Genomic DNA, 8,998 nt, shown 5'->3' with positions numbered 1-8,998 from the left:
TGAAATGCTGCTGCATTCGGATAGGAACAAAACGGAATTTGTATTTACTTCGTTGCATAATGTATGAAAATGCAGTGGTCGAAACTCGTGGCGGAGAAAAAAAGCTCGTCTTCCAACTTTTTTTTTTTTTTTTAATTTATTTACTGACGCAGAGGTTTTGGCGCCAGTATTTATCTTTGTGCCTGCAAAGCATGCCTGCATAGCGCTACATATATTCGACGGCATAAGTTAGTTGTGGCGGCACCTACCAACATTTTTCAGAACTTCCGCTTACTTTGCACTCGATTCTAAGCCACAGGCGGTTTTTTGGATTACAAAAACTGGAAAAAAAAAGTGCGGCTTAGATTCGAGTAAATACGGTAAGCTGCAACCACTGTGCTGCATTCTATGTGGGCATGACAATTAACAAGTTTCTTGTCCTCATGAATGGCCACTGACAAACTGTGGCCAAGAAGCAGGTGGACCACCCTCTTGTGAGCATGCTGCCAAACATGACATCCTTCATTTCAATGACTGCTTTACAGCCTGTGCCATATGGATGCTTCCCACCAACACCAGCTTTTCTGAATTGCGCAGGTGGGAACTTTCCCTGCAATACATCCTACGTTCTCATAACCCTCCTGGTCTCAGCCTTTGTTAGTTACAGTCCTCACCCCTTCCCTGTTCCCATTCCAGCACTACACAGCCCTCATTCCACCGTCGCACCCAGTCTTTCTACTTCTCTCCTTTTCCGCTACTCCCCCCTCCCCATCTCTCCCCTGCCCTCCACCTAACCTGCAGCACTTCACTGTCCATTACCCCTACACTACTATCTCTCCCCCTCCCCACCCCAGCCTCCATTTTACCCCCACCCAGTGGCCGCTCCCATCATACACTGAGTCTTTTTATTGTGCCTATCTGCAACTCAGCACCTCTGCTATATGGAGAGTGGCAACTTTACTTTTCACAATTTTGTTACCATTAAAACTGTCATTATAAGAAAATAAAAACACTGCATATACTGTAAGCAATGCTAAAAAAATTATGTGAAAAATGCGAAAAACACTGCCTCATCTGTGAAGAAATCTTTGAATTGTGGAAGTAAGGCAGAGTGGCCAGCTGATATGTGACAGCGGGAATGTAGACAGGGAGTCTGGCCTGGAAGAGGGTTGGGTGGCTGCCTCGGTTGTCTCCATATGTTGTGTCGGGCTGGAGCACAGGTTCAGCTGTGGATCAGCAGTGCTGCAAGGCAGGATATTGTTGAAACAGTCAAGCTCTAAATGCAACACTCCTGCAGGTTTGATTTTGTTTATTTAAGCTGTAGCGTATTTGTTGTGGAGAAGTATATCGAATGTACATGGTTGAAGTGACCCTCTTATAGTGTTGTCTCGTAACATTACATACTTGCGCATCAATATGTCCTTGTGTACAAAATCTTTCAGTATTCCATGACACTGTGGAGACAGCCTTTCAGTGTAACAGATGTGCTGTGTGACTTGTTGGGCCATTTCTGGAGTTTAGTTGTACTAGGTAAAGCCAAGGGTCAATAAAGACCAATGGAAGTATCAATTTTTCAACATATAGGATCTCTGCCAGTGAAGCTTGCAGATCTTTCTTAAAGGCACTATGGACACCAAGAAGTACCTATGGAAGGGCCTCTGACCTCTGTCTGCCATGACAAATCAGCAATGCTTTGAGTGTGCGGTGCCACTGCTCCACCAAACCATTGCTCTGTGGTTAGCAAGCGATGGTACGAAAGTGTTTAATTTCACAGAGGATGCACAATTCCTTGAATAGTGCTGCCCAAAGTTGCTTGCCTTAGTCCATCTTTACTGTTGCAGGGCAACCGAATCGTGTGATCTGTAACTGCACAAAAGTCATAGCTTTTATATCAGCTGTGATGTCCACTACTGGCATTATCTTAACCCTTCGTGTGAGTCTGTCAACAGTTGACAGAATGTAATTGTAACTGCCAGAATCTGGAAGGGGTCCTACTGATTCCAAATATACATGCTGCAATCTACCTGCCAGAACATTGTAATGGCTAATCTCCAGGCTAGCATGCTACCCAGTTTGCAGTGTTGGCATGCAGTCTACATGCAAGTTCAGCACTTACAATAATGTTTAATGTCTATCCAAACAAAACAGTCTGTTTGTTTATTTTTGTGGGGCGGGGGATACCAAGATGAGACAAACTGTGAGGATTATCAAATACAAGTCTTCTCATTTGAGGCAGAAAGAATAGCCAGACTTTTCCTGTTGATATGTTGCACCAAACTTCTTTGAGTGAACTGGAAAGGAGACGGTGCTCAGACTTCAGGTTTGTCAAGGAGACCTGCAGAAGGTCTTTGATTTGAGCATGCATCTCCTGTGCTGAAGCAAGTTCATTGTAATCAATAAACACTAAAAGAGAGTTGATTTTCAAGAAAAAGTCTGCCACTTTGTTGTTGGCCTCTTAAATATTGTGCACATCTATTGTAAATTGACTTGCATAGTCAAAATTGAGAAAATCATGTGGTGGGCAGCCTTTCCCAGGATTCTGTATGGTCTCTGTTAGTGATCTGTGAAAATAATGAGGGGCCTACCTCCCACTTCAGATTTGAAATGATGTACTGCCTCATTCACTGCTAAAAGCTCTCTGTTAAATACGGACCATTTCTGCTGTGACTCTTCCAGTTTCTGAAAAGAAAACCATAATGATTGTTGGACCCTATCTGCTAGCTATTGCAACACCATGCCTATGACTGACTCACTCACATTGGTGGTAACAGATAATGGGGCATCAGTTACAGGGTGCACTAAAGTCACAGCTTGTCGGAGGGACAGTTTGATGTTATTGAAGGGCTTAAGCATTTCCGAAGCCCACATCAGCAGTTTCCTACCATGTTAGTTTCTCCCACCAGTGTGTCCGTCAGTGGTACTTTGATACCTGCCTGCAACAAGTGTTGCCCATAGAAGCTGATGGTTCCCAAGAACTGACTCAATTCTTTGTACGTTTGTGGCTGGAGAAGAGATTGAAACAGTGCTGTTATCTCTGATGTTGGGCAAATCCCTGATGCAATGACTGTGTGCTCTAGGAATGTGATCTTGTCCTGGTGTAGCTGGCATTTGTTCATACTGTGGTGATCCAGGCTATCTAACATGGAAAGCAGGTGTACCTTGTGATCTGCTGGATTTGACGAAAAAGCAAAACGTCATCAAAGTATGAATAACTAAAAGCAAAATGTCTTAAAATTCTATCAATAAAACACAGCCATGTTTGTGCGGCAGTTTTGAGTCCATAGGGTGCAAAATAACAAGTATCTCAGGCACGTTCTCTGGTAAACCTTCTTGCAACTGATTATACTGAAGACACACGCTCCTGCCAACGCACTGAAAATTCAGAATGTTCAGAATAGGGTGCCTGTCTGAAACCATTTGTGCATTTAGTGAACAATAGTCCACACACATTCCATGAGATCTGTCCTTTTTAAGAACCAAACATATGGGCAAAACCCATGTACCATTTGATGGTGTCACAATCTCTGCACTGGGTAATTTGTCCACAATTTTCTTTGCTTGCGTCAAGCCTTATAATGAACAGAGGAACCCAGCATCATCATGATGCACTGTCTCATCATTCACACTGCATTTGGTCATATGTTCACTCTTTTCAGTAGTGTCACTTGTCACATGGCATTTACTAATTCAACCAAGTAGGCAACTTGTAGCTGGAGTGGAGCCTGATGTGCCTAGTGCAAGCTGCCTCCTCAGTCTGGTAATAACAAGGACGTGAGCAACTGCATGCATTATTTCCAACGTGTGTGTGGTATATGCACAATTGGGGTTGTGTTGAAGCCATGTCACGTGAAGTGCTGCAGTCATCTTAGGGAGCAGGTGATTTAGGCTGAAGTTCAGTGTTCTGCTTCATGTGTCCTTGGAAGTGTTTGTGGCTGTCCTGACAGCAGGAGGTCCGTGTGGTGCTGCAGTAGCCCCCTATTATCTGGGAGCAACAAGTGTTGAAACATTGTGCGAAATGAATGTAGCACTCTGGCTATACTGTGGTATTCTGTGTACCCTACCAGCCAAAAATGACCTCTTCTCTGCATTGTCATTTTCTCACACAAGTAATGGTGACTGACTGAGCGGTGGAAGTTTAAGCCTCCGAATTGCCCACAACGTGTTGTCCAACATACTGTCCCACAAGACAGATTCTCATAATTGACGCCATAGTTGTGAGGGCATGTTGGTATCAATTTTCTCATCAAATAAGACTTGTCAGATTGTTGTTCTGGTGTCTTCGTTAAGTGTTGTAGCAGTGCAGTCTTTGCTGTTGAAATTTTCCAGTAGTCAGATGGTGTCTGTAGACTGTTACTGATGATGTGAGCATGACTGGAGAGGTTACACAGCAGGATTACAAATTTCTGCACATTGTCTTCAATAGCATAACACTACATTGTGAGTTCAACTGTCTGAAACCAAGCCTATGGGTGACCTTATTGAAAATCAGGAGGTTTAACAGTATGTCCCAGATGGAACAACGAGCACAGAAACTGCACCCATTCTGTATGTGTAAATTCTGTCCAGCCATGATGGTTAATGACTCATTGACACATTTACAGCACGGAAGGGAGCCCGGCGTTTGCAACACGGGGTTTAGCCAGGCTTGTGGCATGAACAGGTCCATCTGCAATGACACTTACACGGAGATACACTTACGCAATAGTTGTACAGATCATGATATGTTGTCGGAGTAAAACTCCGATGGTCCACAGCACTCACTCCAGTGTAGTAGCGGTTGTTGGGTGAGGTTTTCTGAGCATGTATAGTTCTCACACACAACTGCCATTATTGGCATAGTCTGTACCTTGCATTGTGATGCCACTATTGTGTTTTAGTTCCATTTGATTGTGATCGCCAGGCAGGAGAATGTCCAGCAAAGCAACACTCAGTGCATGTTTTTACATAAGTTGCTGAAAAAAATGGGTGGTCAGGAATGGTCACCATTGTTGCGGTAGCACTTGAGTGGTGTACAACTCCAAATGGGAAGAACAAATTGCTGCACTAAGGGGTCACAAATGCACATAACCCATTATAGGACTTGTACTGAATGAAGTGCTAGCTTGAAAAAAGAGACAGCATTGGTCGTGTATTTTTTAACTATCGCAAAATCGATTTTCTGTCACTGAGTGACCATCTTCAGTGCTATATTGTATAACTTAAATTAGGATGCACTGTTGTCAATAAGCTTACGGCAATCACATAGTCTATGTGATTGCCGTAAGCTTATTGACAACAGTGCATCCTAATTTAAGTTATACAATACAGCACTGAAGATGGTCACTCAGTGACAGAAAATCGATTTTGCAATAGTAAAAAATATACGACCAATGCTGTCTCTTTTTTCAAGTATACCTGTTATCTGGTCGTAGTGCACAGGACAACATGGAGTCGCCAATCAATGAAGTGCTAGCTGTTATAAACAGTAAATAATGATTTTATTGTACACTCCTGGAAATGGAAAAAAGAACACATTGACACCGGTGTGTCAGACCCACCATACTTGCTCCGGACACTGCGAGAGGGCTGTACAAGCAATGATCACACGCACGGCACAGCGGGCACACCAGGAACCGCGGTGTTGGCCGTCGAATGGCGCTAGCTGCGCAGCATTTGTGCACCGCCGCCGTCAGTGTCAGCCAGTTTGCCGTGGCATACGGAGCTCCATCGCAGTCTTTAACACTGGTAGCATGCCGCGACAGCGTGGACGTGAACCGTATGTGCAGTTGACGGACTTTGAGTGAGGGCTTATAGTGGGCATGCGGGAGGCCGGGTGGACGTACCGCCGAATTGCTCAACACGTGGGGCGTGAGGTCTCCACAGTACATCGATGTTGTCGCCAGTGGTCGGCGGAAGGTGCACATGCCCGTCGACCTGGGACCGGACCGCAGCGACGCACGGATGCACGCCAAGACCGTAGGATCCTACGCAGTGCTGTAGGGGACCGCACCGCCACTTCCCAGCAAATTAGGGACACTGTTGCTCCTGGGGTATCGGCGAGGACCATTCGCAACCGTCTCCATGAAGCTGGGCTACAGTCCCGCACACCGTTAGGCCGTCTTCCGCTGACACCCCAACATCGTGCAGCCCGCCTCCAGTGGTGTCGCGACAGGCGTGAATGGAGGGACGAATGGAGACGTGTCGTCTTCAGCGATGAGAGTCGCTTCTGCCTTGGTGCCAATGATGGTCATATGCGTGTTTGGCGCCGTGCAGGTGAGCGCCACAATCAGGACTGCATACGATCGAGGCACACAGGGCCAACACCCGGCATCATGGTGTGGGGAGCGATCTCCTACACTGGCCGTACACCACTGGTGATCGTCGAGGGGACACTGAATAGTGCACGGTACATCCAAACCGTCATCGAACCCATCGTTCTACCATTCCTAGACCGGCAAGGGAACTTGCTGTTCCAACAGGACAATGCACGTCCGCATGTATCCCGTGCCACCCAACGTGCTCTAGAAGGTGTAAGTCAACTACCCTGGCCAGCAAGATCTCCGGATCTGTCCCCCATTGAGCATGTTTGGGACTGGATGAAGCGTCGTCTCACGCGGTCTGCACGTCCAGCATGAACGCTGGTCCAACTGAGGCGCCAGGTGGAAATGGCATGGCAAGCCGTTCCACAGGACTACATGCAGCATCTCTACGATCGTCTCCATGGGAGAATAGCAGCCTGCATTGCTGCGAAAGGTGGATATACACTGTACTAGTGCCGACATTGTGCATGCTCTGTTGCCTGTGTCTATGTGCCTGTGGTTCTGTCAGTGTGATCATGTGATGTATCTGACCCCAGGAATGTGTCAATAAAGTTTCCCCTTCCTGGGACAATGAATTCACGGTGTTCTTATTTCAATTTCCAGGAGTGTACTTATGTCTAGCCAATATACACATGAGCATCTGCTATCAAAGTCATACAAAACCAGAACGAATGACTATTAAAGATATCACGTCATCACTGTTCTTTCATTTTATTACCCTAAACTATATTGTTCTGTTGCTTCTTGCTGGAGGGAGGGGGGGGGGGGGAGGGTAGTGGAAGACCCACATTGGTATGGTACTCTTGTGTTTATCACATACAACTAGACTACTTTAAAGGCAGCATAAAAAATTATTCCACACATTAAGTTTGCACTAGTCATATATTGCTACACAGCAAAATTCCATTGATATTGTAGGAAGTGCTGATTTTGGACAGTGATCAAGAATGCATATATTATTCTTTTAGTGACTGGCTGGGTTTGTCTTGTTACATTTACTCTTATTTCCAGTTTGACAGTTCTCTATTTGCTGTTGGTTGTTCAGCTGCATTCTGATTAATCAAGTGAATAAATCTTGTTAACTGAAGTTTATGCATGTCTCTGTATATTTATGGCTGAAATTAAGGAAGCTCCATACATATTAGTGGCCCAAAAATTACAAGAAAAAGCAGAAGCCTCAAGCTACGCACAGAGTGAAACACTGACTTAAGGACAGCTTTTACACCTAAAAGAGACCTACAAAAGCAGACAAGGGATCTGCAATATCGAATTTTGACATGAGACAACATGAGTTTATACCAACATATGTTGAATATGACAGACAGTTTGCTCAATTTGAGTCTAACATGGTTTCCACTTCAGAGAAAAAAAAACACACACACACACACACAAATACCCAAGTTCCTGCTGGAGAAGCCTGAAATGTGGTTCATAATGCTAGATTCGGCATTTATGCAAAACAGTATTACTAGCAATTATACTGAGTTATCTGTGGGACTTAACAGCTTGGTGCCTAGGTCCTCAAAACTGTGGGACTTTACCTTGAAACCACCCTCATAACAATGGTTCCTCCAATTGAAGGACACTATGGCCAAACAGATATGTCAATCATAGGAACGGTGAATGCAACCAGTGCTTCATTTGGGCAGATCGGTGACAGAATGCCATATGAATTTGGTGACATCTGAGGAGCATTGTGGAAGAGGAAGCAATGTTAGATGAAACACCACAGCAAGTATGGCTGACACAACTTTTGCTTTCAGTGAAAATGATGGTGTTGATATGTGGGGAGACCGAGATTAATTCTGTGCTTACTCACGGAGACAAAATGTGCTCTATAATAAGCCAGGAAAATCACTCGGCAGTGAGAGGTAGTTAGCAACTTCAACACTGGGGAGGCCGCAGCTACATGGCACGAGCAACAGGTGGACATCAATGAGTAGCTTCGAAGTATGAAATACCAAATGGATGCAATTCAGAAACAGTTGTCGGCACTCGCAATAAATAAGGGGATGTGCACAAGAAAAGGTAAAGAAGAGGGGTATGCATCTGGTCAGCAGAATCAGACAGCCACATTGTACAAGGAGGACAAAATCACCAGATTGGTTGGTATCACAAGTGTTTTGGTGTTTTAGCGATCAGGCCCAAGATGCACATCATGCTGCACATTCTTGAACGGTCTCAGTGGCCTGCAGTAGATCTCACAATTCTACGAGAGCACCAAAATGTATATGCCAGAGCTGCCACTGCTTTCCCAGATACAGTTGGTGATTTAATCAGAAGTAGCCAAGACCCAGCACTCAAGATTGGTCCAAATTATTCGTGACAAATTGACTGCATCCACACAAACAGTGAAGAAAGCACGCCTTCTCACATTATCACATCATTTGTATGGGAAAGACATGGAGGCACACTGTTGCTACTTTATTGATTCGGGTTGAGGTGTAAGTGTGCTGCCATTGAGTAAAGTAAGTCCACAGCGACAGGTGCATGTTGTTAAATCCTGCCTAGTCACCAAATGTGGGGTGTCTAGGAAACCTGCTTTCTCGGATTGCTAGACAACGTTCAAACAAATTGTATTAATGAGTTTTATTATAAAATGAAAAAAATACAATACTTAAATCTGCGTTATACAGCTGTCTCACAGGCAAAGAGCAACAGAAAAAATATGAAATCTCTTCAGTATAACAATTCCCTAAGCCCGTGTTACATAGACACTA

Source organism: Schistocerca cancellata, chromosome 3 (assembly GCF_023864275.1).
Source record: "Schistocerca cancellata isolate TAMUIC-IGC-003103 chromosome 3, iqSchCanc2.1, whole genome shotgun sequence".
Taxonomy (NCBI): Eukaryota; Metazoa; Arthropoda; class Insecta; order Orthoptera; family Acrididae; genus Schistocerca; species Schistocerca cancellata.
The sequence above is the reverse complement of the archived record's forward strand: the minus strand, read 5'-3'. Positions refer to the sequence as shown.